Source organism: Diabrotica undecimpunctata, chromosome 1 (assembly GCF_040954645.1).
Source record: "Diabrotica undecimpunctata isolate CICGRU chromosome 1, icDiaUnde3, whole genome shotgun sequence".
In the NCBI taxonomy this organism is placed as follows: domain Eukaryota; kingdom Metazoa; phylum Arthropoda; class Insecta; order Coleoptera; family Chrysomelidae; genus Diabrotica; species Diabrotica undecimpunctata.
The window spans coordinates 27,436,769-27,452,410 of NC_092803.1; the positions used below are offsets into that span (position 1 = coordinate 27,436,769).

At 32.8% G+C, this 15,642-nt stretch overlaps 1 protein-coding gene across 25 annotated transcripts in view; it reads left to right on the forward strand.

Annotated features, from left to right (window-relative positions):
- The window catches only part of cac (calcium voltage-gated channel subunit cacophony), a 405,056-nt gene that overhangs the window by 203,630 nt on the left and 185,784 nt on the right, over nt 1–15,642 (forward strand). The window lies entirely within an intron of this gene.

The following is a 15,642-nucleotide window of genomic DNA, read 5'->3' on the forward strand; positions in this document are numbered from 1 at the left end:
AAAGTGGAGTTTGCTTGTAGAAACGATTTTTTATGTTTTATACATATAATTTAAGTTGCAATATGCTCTACATTTTATGCTCTACATGTCTGGATTATTTAGGAGATATACTTTTCACTTAATCTATAATGGTTTTTTAAAAACCATGACGTATTAACTCCATCTTAAAATTTAAAAATCATTTCTCCTAAAAAAATACATTGCACAGGTGCATGTTGTATGTCAACACAAACCTCAGTATTTGCTTGTAAATTAACAATTTATTATTCACGAAGAATTTGGAATTTCGATAAGTATCCTTTATACATATATTTCTATGTAGTCTCTTCTTTAGATAAGCAGTTATTCATAGTGTCCTGATTATTGTATTTTTAACTAGTACATTCCACTTTTTGGCATTTGGCAAATTAATGCCAAAAATAACACCATGCGAAATCAAAACGGCACTTTTAGAACAAATAACAAATCCCATGGCGATCACGGAGTAGTTATCGAAGCGATTAAACCAGATCGAAATAAAATTATCCAGGCTTTGACCAAGCTTTTCACCGAATGCATCTACCAAGAAAAAACTTCTTCACAATGGAACAATACAGTCATTTTTTTATTACACAATCAAGGAAACATAAAAGATCCAAAAAACTACCGTCTTATCAGGTTGCTACACATATATAAACTTTTAACACGAATTATCAAAAAAGACTGGAAGCTAAATTAGACTTTTATTAGCATAGAGAACAAGCTGGATTTAGATCAAAATACAGCACTAACAACTACTTATTAGTGATAAAGAACATAATAGAGAAGTCAGCGGAATACAACAAACCATTGGCACTGATATTTGTCGACTACGAGAAAGCATTGACAGAATGCCGAAAAGATTATCGCTACACTTACATAATCAAATATATCTACCAAAATGCCACAGCTAGCGTAAGACTATCTGAACAAGAAACAAAAAAAATCTGTATACAGCGAGGAGTACGGCAAGGAGACTCCGTCTCTCCAAAGTTATTTACGACGCTTTTAGAACTTACTTGTAAGAAGGCACATTTGAACGAGCATAGTGTCACCATAAATAGAGAGAAGCTTAGTCATTTGAGATTTGCAGATGACATCGTCCTTATAGCCGATCGTGTGGATGATGCAATAATAATGTTTGAAAAATTATATCACCCTTCCTTGAAAGTCTAAAGTAAAGATTAATATGAACAAGAATAATGACTAATCTGGTACTAAATCGAAATATTGCTGTTAATGGAAGGGATATTGTACAGACTACATCGTATAAGTACTTAGGACATGAAATTTGGTTGGGCAGAGATAACCAGACATGTGAGCTCCCAAGTCGCATAGGATTAGCCTGGTAAGCGTTTGGTAAATTAAACTACGTATTTAAATCGGATCTACCCATATGCCTCAAAAGTAAAATCTTTGAGCAATGTGTGTTACCTGTACTCACTTATAGAGCTTAAATATTAACACTCACAAAAAGGTAGTGAATAAGATTCGTGTGCCTGAGAAGGTTATGGAGCACGAGATGTTGGGTGTTTCGAATCGGGTGTCGTGAAACCCAAAAGAAGAAATAAGTCGTAGAACAAAAACAATATACGTCATCAAAAAAATCACGTCGCCAGATTATCAGATAACCGATGGATAAAACGTATTGTCGTGTAGAGACCAAGACAAGATGCAATACAGAGCAGAGGACTTCCCCAACTAGAAACCTAAAGCGTGTTAGCATTAACTGGATGCAAGCCGCACAAGACAGAGACAGATGAAAAGAGCTGAGAGAGACCTATGTCCAGCAGTGGGCGCATACAAGTTGGTGAAGATAATGACATTCCGCTTTTTATTATAGATGAAATTAAACAGATAATTATGTACAATTGAATTTAATTTGATCGTTTAAGTACAACTGTTTATTTTAATGATTGGTTTTATATCATCATTGTGAAATATACCATTCCAATTATTGTATATAGTATACGCAGTTTTATTAAATTTCTTGAACCCTACTATATTTAATAAAAATCAGTATATCTTGGGCATAGGTTCAATAATTACTGTTAAATTTAGAAACAGATTTAGTGATTCCATTCAAATCAATATTTCGACAGGTAATCCTTGCCTTTATCAAGATTCTACACGTAAAGCGAGACACTAACATTAATTAATAAACTTAGAGTCACTCTTAGCTTTATCAGCTTAAATAACAGGCATATCTGGTAATCTGATAAGTAACCACTTCGTCGATTAGATCGCTGCGACATACTGAGAAAAACAGATTTTGATCTCCCAATAAACATTATTATTTAAGAAATAAAACAGCGGAGGAACCAAAAACAGCTGGGCAAATTATAAGCTCCTGCTCCTTTAAATTGCTCTGTCAAATCTTGGTTCCTAGAATTCCATAGTGGCTTTATATCTATTATACATAGGATCAACCACGTACAGGCGGCCATGCGATGCAGGTACACCGAAAAATGTAAAAAATGTTAATGGAATAGTTTTAGCTGATTGTATAGTGAAGATATGAATTAAGGGCAAATTGACGACATTAACAAAAACATAAATTCAATTTTTTTCAAAGCTGAACTAGTGGTCGCAAAGAAAACAAGAACTGAAGAAGACAAAATAGACAACAAAACTAAACAACTAATGAAAGAACGAACATAACTACTAACGGAAAAGAAACACCATAGTCAAGTATACGTAATACTTAGTAAAACGATTAGAAAAGAACTAAAATGCGACATATAAATGGAACGAGAACTTAATAGAGCGAGTCATTGAAAACAACAGAGGCATAAAATGTCTAAGGGCAACACTTGGGGTTCAAAAAATTATGAAAATTGGTCAAAGTCTTCGACAAAACCTTGTACAGCTCGCAAAGCCAGCCTAATGAATCAACAAAGGAGAAGGTTAAAAGAAAAATAAAAAACATGGGATCAGAGGTATTACCAAATATAGAGTGATTTGAAATAGAAAGAGCTTTAAAGAGCTAAAAAATAATAAAGCTCCAGGACACGACGGTATAATTGTCGAGTTATTGAAAACAAACAAGACACTAACAATACCTATACTAACAGAGCTATTTAATAGATAGTAGTAAAATCCCTAAAGACTTAAATGAGAGTCTAGTAATACTCTTACAAAAAAGGGACAAATGTGACCTAATGCAGATAATGAGAACATTGATAGAGAGGGCAAATGAAAACCAGCTACCCGTATTACTTGCCTTAGTAGATTATAAAAAGGCATTTAATAGTATCGAGATGTGGGCCACAAAACAAGCTATTAACAATATATATTCGAGAAATAAGCAAAATAATATATATAATATATGAAAGCGCAACTATGATAGTACAACTAGACGAAACTGAAGATCTTATCCCCATTAGGAGGGTAATATCGCCAAACTTTTTATTCTAGCCATAAAAGACATTTTTCGCATTCTTCGATAATGCCTTCCTCCAAGATTTTATCTAACTCGGCTTTCAGTACCTCTCTCTTGGCAGGTGACATTCGGTATGGTGGCAGTGTAATTGGTGCGCTATTCCCAGTATTATTGCGATGTTCTGCAAAAGGTGTAGGCTCTCTTCCCATTCTGAAGGTATTCTTTCTACTTTACAAAAATTCATCCAGTCGAGCTCGTTTATAATCCAGTAGCATCGTTCGTTCATCTTCATCGTCTTTTTCACAAATTTTCACAATCATGAATTTTAATAGGTTTTCTAGTTGCTTTTTCTTCAAAAAGCAACTGCTTTTGTGTGCTTTCATTGGCAACATAACATTCCTTATTGTAAAAATCTAGAGCTATTTGTGTATTTATCAAAAAATCAATACCTAGAAGAGTTTTATTATGTACATCTTCGACACTAGGAAAATTAATACAAATATATGGCATCGACGTTAATGGTAACAATTTAAAGCACGCCAAATTCGCTGAAGACATCGTGATTATAGCAAGCACATTAGAGTAACTGCAAATTATGACAGAGAAACTTGCAGAAAGCTTCCAATAAGTCGGCATAAAAATGAATATGACAAAAAAAAACAATGAGGAACACAGACGACCCCACACGTATACCTATAAATGGTACTAAGATAGATCGTCCATGAATATATCTACCTAGATAAAATTCTGAAATTTGACAAAGAGAACCAAAGTGCTAGACTGGCATGAGCAGGATTTGAAAAACTCATTTGGATGCTTAAGAACCGGACAATAACTCAATGCTTGAGGAGCAAAGGGTTCAACCAGTGCATCCTTCCTATCATGACATGGATGTCAAACCTGGATACTTACCAAGGCAAATATAAAATAAACTAGCCACAAGAAAAAGTACAATAGAAAAAGCAATGCTAGAAATACGACTGTTGGATAAAAAGAGGAACGACTGGGTAAGATCAAAAACAAGGGTCGAGGATATCACAACAAATAATGCCAAAGTCAAATAGAGCTTCGCAGACTCCACTGTTAGACAAAGAGACCAATGTTGGAACGCCACAATATAACATTGGAGATCTTTGAAAGACAGACAACTAACAGTAAGACCACAGATGAGATTTGCAGTATGTTGCTAAGGATAGAGATCGATGGAAGGAGTTATGAGCGGTTTATGCCCAAAAATGGACGACAGAAGGCTGAAAAGAAGAAAATTAGACAAATTGAAGCGGGAGTGGGAAACGGATTATATACATAAGTATAACGTTATAAACAAAGAGAACGTTATAACTATGGTAAAAATCCATGAGTTGGGCTTCGAATGGATTTCTCATCTGAATTATTGAACGACTGTATCTCAGCGGCAAGATACTGGCCTTCTAGGATCTCCCTAGTATTATCAAGATTATTCTCCTGAGTTGGTCCCCTGCGATTATTATTTATTACCAAATCTGAAGAGATGGCTCTTAAATAAAAAAATCAGCTAGAATGAAGAGATAATTGACGAAAAAAATAAAGACATAAGTGTATACGGTGAAATATTATTTCGTAGGTTTCTAGGAGTAGAAATAGTCATTATCTATCACTATAGTCACTATCTCTAATAGATTAGAATGAGTCATTATCTCAAATTATAGATATTTTAGCTAACTCCTTTATAGCAAATTCTTTTAAAACTTCCTTAAATTACCTTTAAAAGTTTAAAACTTGATTAAAAAGTAATTGCTAAAATTATGATGATATTTTAAAGTATAAAAAATAATTCAGAAATACATAATATGCCCTTTATTAAAGCATACTTCTGTGTGAATTCTGTTTCAAAACGTATTGGTACAAGTTTTTTGTGAATTTTGGTAGGAGACTGTTAAGCTGTAAAAGTCGGCAACCACAAAGGCTTCTAAGTCTCAAGTTGATACCTCCCGTGTATCTAAAACAAAAACAACACACTGAATGCTTGAAAGCATTGTGCACTACGTAAGCTTGAGGCCGGTAATCAGCATCTTTATGTATTTGTTCATGTGTTCAACATACTGTGATAACTGTTTATTATCGGTTCGTGGAAAGTTTTTTCCCAAATAATTAGTATTTGAACGTTTTCATTAAGTATAAAATATTCATAGATTTTTTTAACAATATATCAATATTAGATTAATGCTAATTATGGACTACAAAAGATCAAACCTTTAAACTACATATAAAATTTGTAGTTATTCCATTTATATTTTTCTTCTTATTATTATTATTCTTGTTGTTTTTACTTCCTTGATAGTTTGATAGTTGATAGTTTTGCCTTTTTCTTCTTAGTCCATATCAAGCCTATATTTGCAACTATTTCTTAAACTTTCTATAATTTGCTGGTTGTTTAGTTGTACTTATATGTCTGTAACATTCCCATTTTATATATAGTGTGTATTAAATAGTTTATGTACCCTATATTGCATCTTTGCTTAAAAGTTCTATTATGTTGTCTGCCCCATAACGTTTTTGCAATAACGTCTCTACTTTAATTTCATATGTTACATTACTTTTTGATCTGCATCGTGATAGTTCCCTACTAAATTTTCTTGTTTTCGTGGATTTTTAAGATTTAAAGGAGTTGATTAATCCCGAAAACCTTTCCAGACTGCGATCTCTAAGACTTTTTGTGTACACCTTATATCTATATTAAATTGAGCTTGTCTCTCTCTCCAATGGCACTACAGCTTAAATCAAGCCTTGACCTCCTCCAAACTATGCCTCCAACCTTGCCGGTCCCGCGTCGATCTTCTTCAGGTTCTCACGTCCGTCTCAAACCATGTGCCGATATCTCATTTAGAACACTTACGTGCGAGTACATACTGCTCAGATATATCACTTTTCAGTCTTAGCTTCTTGCATCTTTTGTCACATAATTTTAATCATGTTTATCTTAGCATATCACTTTTTATTTCGGTTTATTCTGTTTGATTTCTGCACATATCTTTCAATTACCTTAAGTCTTTTAAGAATAAATTTTTCCTGCTCAGAATTCAGTTCTTATATCCTAGTTTGTCTTAGGTTAGGTTAGGTTCAATATGAGTAGGCGCATAGACATATAATACCTAGACGTGCTACAATCTTTACCCGTTCCCTCATTGCCATAGAAAAAAAGATACAAGCAGTTCTTGCATCTCATTCCAATGGCCATGGTTTGTCGACCACGTGAACTTTCCAGTACCAAACAATCTTCAGTGGAAAGTTTATGTGTTCCATAAACTCCTTCCATTGGAAAAAGATGCAAAGACTGCTTGTATATTTTTTTTCTGTTGCACTAGTTGTTGTTTAGATTTCAGGGCGCTGTGTAGGTATTATATGCCTAGGAGTGAGGACTTAATCACCCTTCTACTCGATCCAAGAGATTTATTGTGAATTATCTCTGAGTTAAAGTTTTTTTAGCCCAGCCTTTTTAACAAAGTCTAATATAGGTTTTAGTGACACTTAAATTGAGAACGCTTAAATGTATTCAGTCTTATCCTGTTTAATCGTGGACTAATATACAGCAAGTGTTCCGCTATCTTGTCTTGTACTTTCTGTCTGTATAATCCGTACTTTCTGTCAATCCGATATTATTCATGTGCCCCTTGAGGCGACAGTTTTCCATTAGGAGACTTGTAATTTGCAGATCACTCCTATGCATATCTAGTAGATCTTTGGATCTCTTATTCGAAGGTTCATGTATGAAAACCTTCGATTGTTTAAGACTTACTTGTTCGTACCAGTGGATATGTTTTATCCGTTTTATACAGTCCGATATAGTCCTTTTGGTTGTGCTTCTTGCTATGCCAACGAAAGTTACTGGGCCTATTAATTTTTCTTTTGTTCATCCCCTAACAAGTAAGTTTACTTTCTTGTCCCTTTCAATACTAGTATGTTCAGGCATCCAGAGCAAACTTACTTTGTTGCTTTTTCCGATCTGAATCACATTCTGCACCAGTGCCGCCTAATTATCCAATATAAATTCTTTGCTCCTGTAGACACATCTATATACTAACATACTTTTCTCATTTTCTGCCCAATCATTTCATTCATCCCATTTTAATTCTTCTTCTTCTTCTTCTTCTTCTTCAGATGCCGTGTCCGTATTTAGATGTAAGCCGTCATCACGTTTACAATTTTCTGAAACCTTTCTCTATCAACTGCTGCAAAGCGAAGTAAATGATATTTGCGTCCTCTAACTATATGACCGAAGTATTCTGTTTTTTTTCCTCGTTATGGTGTTTATTAGCAGGCCTTCTGAATTAATCGTTTTAAGAACATCTTCATTGGAAGTGTGCGAAACCCATGATATTTTTTTAACCGGTTATTTTGTGTATTTTTCTATTTATCTGCTGTGATATGTATGCATCTGTTTGAGGGTTTCTAAAGGGGTCAAGATTTATCTTACTAGGCTAAGTTGGCTTTTTTAATTTCGTTAATTTCTTTATTTTAATTCTACGGCATGCTTATGTATTATAATATCTAATTTATTAACTATATATTCAAATAAATATTCTACATATTCGATAATTATCCAAAAATGTTTTAAACCCTTTTTTTATTATAAGATATTATCTCCACTGTTCCAATGTCTTTTCTATTTATGTAATAAAACAAAAAAGTTAGCATTATAATAAAATATTTTTTATAAATCTGTCTAAAGTAGCTTAATAAATAAACATTTAAATACTTTTTATTTGGGGACATAATTTTCCTCGAATTTCCCGAACCCGTATAGACTATATACAATAGGAATAAATATAGAACTTAACCAGCTAAAGATTTTCTTAGGATCATTTAGGATATTTAGATCTTACTTATAGAAACCTATTACTAGTTTAACGTTAGAACTAGATTACAATATTATTAAATATCTCATTATCTATGGCTATTGTAGAGTTAATAGCGTAATATTCATTCTAAGTAAATATTAATTGGAATAAGTAAAGACAAACAGGTGATTTCATTTAAAATTCCTCAGTTACTGAAGTTTTGGATTATGCTATTTATTATTCTTTCGTGTTTAGTTTATTTGGTTTTTGAAACATAAAATTTTTGTATTAAAAATGGTGTCTAAACGAATAAAAATAAGGAATTTTAAATAAAAATGTGCAGTTAAAGGTATCTGGTTGCTAGTATGTCCACTACAAATTATAACTTTTGTATAAAGATGAAATAACTGAACAGAATTTGATGAACACTTATCTAAAAATATTCTAGATTTTCATCTGTATGGATTACAATAGTATTTTATTTTCTTTATTTTATTTAAAAATTTCATAAACATTTTTTTTGTTACTTAATCTTTCCTGGCAGAAATTTAACTTAGGCCTTCTTATACTTTATGTTTTCTACTATATAAAGTTATTAATTTCTTCAATTCATCTAAAACCAAGTAAGTAACTGGACCAGACAACTCGGTGACCACGAGCTCAATCCTCGTGTTAAAAGTTTTACCCATGAGTATATTACTGATGAGTGATGGTGTACTACCTCGGTAAAATAGCTAAAGTCTGTTTTTAAAGCACTTCAGGAGAAACAGCTGGGAAAAATATATGACAAATACAGATTAATTAGCCTATGATGAGCTACACATTGAAAATTTTTCATTGCATAGTCCATGAAAGAACGAGATTGGGAGACTATGGGATTTAGATGATAAGGCAATTTTGGTTTTAAATATTCTTTTTCAAAAGTACCGTGATCTACGTGAATATATTTATTGAGCTCTATTTTTACGACAAAAGGTTACAGCATGAAAGGCTTTTAAAACTATTAAGAATCAAGGGCATTGATCGTAGATACCTGCGTACCATAGAAAACATATTGGAAGCAGAAACCAGTTCTCTGAGTCGATAGAACACTAACCGACCGACGAATATAACATTCAACGAGACGTCAGGTAGATATGTGTTCTATCCCGTCTGCTATTCAATATATATTATTCGGATATAACTTTTAAAAACGTTTCGCAATATAAAGAGTTAAGAGTGAAAGTCAATGGTTAACTAAATAATACTATGCGATATACTGACGATCTTGTGTGATAATATCTAGAGCCTTGAAGCGTTGTTGTATTACGTAAACATGACAAAAAGAGAAATGGGTCTAAAAATGAATGTCGCCAAGACAAAATTTATGATATTCAGCTGTCAACCGCATGATAATACTTTCTTACGGATAGATCGAATACCAAACTAACTCCTACTAGTACGAAAGACCAGATCTGACCAAACAACTATTAAAACTAATCCAAACAATAATACAGCAAAACAGAATTCCCCAAGAATGGAGATTAAGCATCCTAATTACTTGTCTTCAAAAAAGAAGAAAAATAGGACCAGGAAAATTACAGAGGAATTAATTTACTAAACTTCTTTTTTAAGTGCCGTCTTCCGATCGGAGGTTGGATATCATCATCACTATATTTACTCTATCTACTGCTGCTCTGAAGAGTTCTATAGAATTGCATTTAAACCAGTCCGTTAAATTCTTCAACCATGACACTCTCTCTCTTCCTATACTCCTTCCTATAATTTATTAAACACAACACTATAATTAACATGCAAGTGATAAGAAATAAACTGAATAAAATTATAACACTAGCAGAAGAACAACAAGGTTTTAGGTCAGGAAGATTAGGCACCGACGCTATATTTAGAATGAGGCAAGTGCAAGAGAAATAATTAGAATACAACAAACCAGCATATCTATGTTTCGTGAACCTCAAAAAGGTATTTAACCGGGTCAAATTAAAGGACGATATCCACTTATTCTATGCAAGAGAGATGCCTCTAGGAACAATCAAAACGATTAAAAATATATACTAAAAAAATACAATAAAAGTAAAAATAGAAGAAAAATTGAAGCTAGCAATGGTATAAGACAAGGAGATTGCCTAAGTCCTTTAGCCAACCCTGAGTTCAACCTTATTATGGATGAAATAATAAAAAAAATTAAAATTAAAAAAGAATACCAAATGGGAGAGAAACAACTTAAAATAATCTGCTATGCAGACGACGCAATAATACTCTCTCAAAGTGAAGATAATTTACAACGTATGCTGCACCAATTTAGTATAACCGCCAGAAAATTTAAAATGTTCATTTCACCAAAAAATACAAAATGCATGGTTATAACAGCAACTTTACTAAAATATAAATTGGAGCTAGAAGGTCAGATAATAGAACATGTAATGGAGTTTAAATATCAAGGCATCACATTGTCTAGCCGCGGAAAGTTCAACACAGAAGTGGAAAATCAAGTAAATAGAGCAAACAGAGCCGCAGGTTCAAGAATAAAACTATATGGAGAAACAAAAATATCAGAAAAGAAATGAAAGACAGAATTTACAAAAGAGTCATCAAACCAATAATGACGTACGAATGTACAGTGAAGGCGTAAACATGACCTGACACAGAGAGGACAAAAAGAATATTAGAAATAGTAGAGATGAAAACATTTAATGGTAAAACACTATGGGACAGAGTTAGATGTACAGATATACGACGTAGATGCAAGGTGAAGAACATCAAGCACTAGGTAAGAAAAAGAAGAGTAGAATAAAACGATCATATAAGCCGAATGACAACAGAGTAGTAAAGAAGGCAACACACGGTTTCCTAATAGGAAGGCGATCAGTAGAAAGGCCGTGAAAACGATGAAACGACAACTTACTGGAGGCACATGAGTCAGACAGAGTCATGTCTACATAAAAAATAGAAGAAGAAGACAGAACAACAAAGCAGTAAGAGAGTAAGTTACCTGATTTAAAGATCTGAAGTGCTACATTACAGAAAAACTATACTTAAGTAAAAAGTAATGATATTAAGTGCAGAATGAAAGCAAATTCTTGCTGAAAATGGAATCAATCTTCGGTAACCACAACTTAAACCAAAAATTGCATCAATAAATGATCAATCGCATATTATTTCCATAATATTACCTCGCAATAGTACGTAAATACGAACCAGGATCAAGCTATGGAATAAAGATATTCTTTAAGGCACATGGAACGTATTGAGTCGGTACAGATCTAGAGTTGTAACACATGCCATAAAAGAGCTTCAAAAATATAACATGGACGTAACAGCTATAAAGGAGCAAAATGAAGATGAACGGATTCGGGCAGCCTACGGATGGAATATTTTCTGGTTTTCTGGTCAGGAGAAAAGGAAAAAAATGAATTTGGATGTGGTTTTATGTATGGATACTAAATGGAAAACTTAAGCGTGCTGTCATAATCTAGTTCAAGCCAATGAACAAACGCATGTGTTCTCTAAGACTGAAGAAACAGTGGTCTAATCTAATCCTTTTCTCAACGCATGCACCAACTGAAGTAATAGATGGAGACATCGATGGACAGGTGTTCTATGAAATGCTAAAGTATCAGTACACCTTAGCAACCAAATATGTCATAATCATAATGATAAACACAAGTATCTAAAAGCAGTGATTGACACCCATGGCTTATACAAAACCACTAAAGACAATGAATCACTGATACATTGATCACTGATTCATTGATCATTGATCCATAGATCACTGGTTTCTGATTGTTCACTGATCTATAAAAGCGAGACGAGCTCGTTGTAGCCAACAATATGGTAGTAAAAACTACACAGTTCTAAAGAAAAGATATACGTAAAGTAACCGGAGTCTCCAGTGACTAAAGGACACGCAATTAGGTCGACTATATACTTATTGATGGACGGCATTCTGACAAAATCAATAGCTTACATAGCATGAGGAGAGCTGAAAGCAACTTGCACCACTTTCTGGTAAGAACAAAGATAAAAACAAGGCTAAACACGAGGTGGTCAAAACAGAGTCCACGAGGTCACAGGTGGAATGTTGAAACTCTCGATATGACTAATAATAAACATATATATTAATAAAAAACATATAAATCAAATATTGTTAACAACTGTTAAAAGGAGGAAAGCGTCATACCTAGGCCATGTGTTCCGTAATGATAAGTAGTCTGCTACAGCTTATCGTCGAAGGCAAGATTGAAGGTAAAAGAGGTTTGGGCAGAAAGAAGAAATCCTGGCTGAGAAACTTTGGAGAATGGTTTCAAATACTAGAAGCTGCGAACATAATACATGCGGCACAAAACAGAGAAACCTATCGTTTGATGGTCGCCAACCTTCGGTAGAAAACGGCACATAAAGAAGAATATAAATCAAATCCCAGACAGTGAAAACCATACAGAACTCATTTACAGAACACGAGATAAATGTATATGTAGGAATTATAGAGGAATTTCTTTAAGTTAAAGTAGGAGAGTTCCCGGGAGTTGGCTGTTTACATTGTAGTGAAAACTTCTGTTGTAATAGATATATATTTAATTAAAAATTAAATAAAAAATTCTAAATGGATTACAATAATTTTTTTCCAAAATGGAGTTTTATTCAAAATGAACGTTTCCTCAAAAGTTCTTCTTCTTAAGTTCTCAAAAAAAATTATTACTAACAGACTATGTAATAGATTCAACAGATATAAACCTCCAGAACAGGCAGGTTTCCTCAAATATTAAAGCACTATAGAACAGATTCAGAACATTTAAACATTGTTAGAGAAATATACCTACTACAATGTCTTCCAAGACTTAGCCTTTGTTGATTTTCACAAGGCCTTTAATTCAGTTGAACTGGGGACTATATTGGAAGCAATGGATAACGCGAGGATATACTCGAGATATATGAACCTGCTAAAACATGTATACGGAAACGCTACATTAGAAATAAAAATTGATAAGAACACACAAAATCTAACAAAGTACATATTCATAGAGGAGTAAAACAAGGCAAAACGATTTTTTCGAAGTTAATCATATTGACGCTAGAGGACGTTTTCAAGCAGGCAGTTTAACTGGGAGCAACAAGGTTTAAATATTGACGGACGAATTCTGATCTCTGAGTCATCTCTGCTTTGCAGACGATTAGATTATAATTCGTAACGAATTCAACCAGCTACAGAAAATGCTTTCAGGATGAAGAAAAGCTTTAGAAAGAATAGGCTTGAAAAGATTTAAAAAGGAATCTAACAAAGACCAAGATTGTTACTTTGAAGGAAGTACCAGTTACTGTGGGGAAGGACGTGAGAGAAAGGGTAAGAGAATATAAATATGCTCGAGAATATGAAAATATATAAACTTGAGTAGAGCGGAGCAGACCTAGGTTACATAAGAGAGGGGTGGGTCGACCTCTAAAATAATGACTGGACGATGTGAAAGAAAGGGTGGTAAGATAATGGCACCAGATATCAATGGACAAATTAAAATGGAAACTCCAAGGGTAGGCTTACGTTTAAGAGTACAAAATCGTGGGCTATTTAAAGAAGTATAAAAGCATAACATTCAGAAGCTTTATCGATGGATTAAATGCGATGGATAAGTAGTATGGTAAATGAATTATTCATGGCTCACGGATTCATAATAGCCCAATTAATCCCTACTGAAATGTGTACACAAACTAGAAAAACAAAATATGGTAGTACACAATATTTTTACATTATTAATATTTATTTTTGGTTAACCTTTCCAAAAATTCGTACATCCTCTTTAACCAACCATATCTTTTTCAATAGCCTACCGAATAACCCCTTTAAACTGAAGAAAAAGCTTGATCAAAAGCTTTTCCGTACTATGAAATACCTATTAGAGATTTATTTTGTTCCATTGGCACATATTTGCGAATATTTAAAGATGTATAAGACTTTTTTAGGTTCTAGTATCTCCTGAACCGGACTAACTGCTTTCCTAATGTTGTTTATCCTTGTTCAATTAGTTTTTATTGATATTCTTTGTTTTTTTCTGAAGTAAACGCAGTTATTCTATAGTATGATTTTCATAAATTTATACGAGTAATAAATAAAACTAAAATCAATCAACTTAATTTAAATTTTCTATCGTGAACGTATTAGCAACCTCAAAAGTTCTTGTGCAAGGCATGGTTCATATATAAAAATCTACAACTAAAAGTTTCCATGATCGTTTCTTGAGTTCTTGCAATTATTGGAATATTTATTTGAGAAATGTTCTTGTGCAGTTTCGTGTAAAGAATGTCCAAAAGCTTCTGTTCGACAAAAATAAAGCATCGTATGCACAAAAAAGTCATGTTTATTAAAGAAAACACTTGAAAAGCATGTTGTTTAAGATTGTACAAAGTTGAAATTGTCACAGTTGTCTAAAACTTTAGTTTTTCTTTTTGAAATTTTCTTGAAAATGCCTGATTTTGATTTTTCTGTTTCTTTGCTTGAAAATCAACTTAAAGGTAGTTTATTGTGTTTAAAATACCATAAAATAGATGTTATTTAGTAATATTTTCTATGTATATAAAAGACTATTAGATTTTAAATAATGAGAAAATTTGGAAAATTCCAACAGTTAACCAATTAATTGATTGATCAAAAAACGTTGATATTCAACCATGTTCTTAAATATGCATAGTCATATGAACAAAATAGTGCATAGCAAAATATTATCTAATGAGAAGTAAACGAATGTAAAAAAATCAAAAATTCCAAAAGATGAACCGTGAACAAAAAAGTGTTATCTAAAAAGTTCATTTAAACTCTTATCGTTAAACTTAGCGGCCTAGCACACTCACTTTGCTGAGAGTCGATTATTGGGTTCCTAGTGCAATACATGCACTATCCAGAAAAGTAAAAATTAATTAAAGCAATATACAATTTAAAACCGATCTTCGACTTTAAATTGAAATTCGTGATTCGTCACCCGATCGAAGAGTAATAAGATAAGATTCTTAACTATGGCCTAGTGTTGATCATTCAGTCATTATTCCAGAAGATTTTAACATGCTAAAAATAGAAATATATATAGACATTAAATTACATTTAAACTGAGTTAACGTTTATTAAGGCATTAGTGTAATTAGTGTAATTAAAATTAAAATTATTGCACATTTTAAAATCTCTTCAATATGTGCCACGACAAACTATAATATTCAAGTCTTTAGATAATTATGCTGAGAACCTTTCTATGCTTTTAGTTGGAGATGGCAAATTAAGAATACTTATTTTAATAAAAGCGAGAAATGGGAGTTTAGAAAAAGGAATTTCGAATTTGAAAACCAAACAATAAAATAATGAAAACAAAAACAAAAATATATGTAAATGGTATCGAAGAAAAAAACTAGATTAAAATTTGGTAAAAAAATTTCTTATTAAGTAGA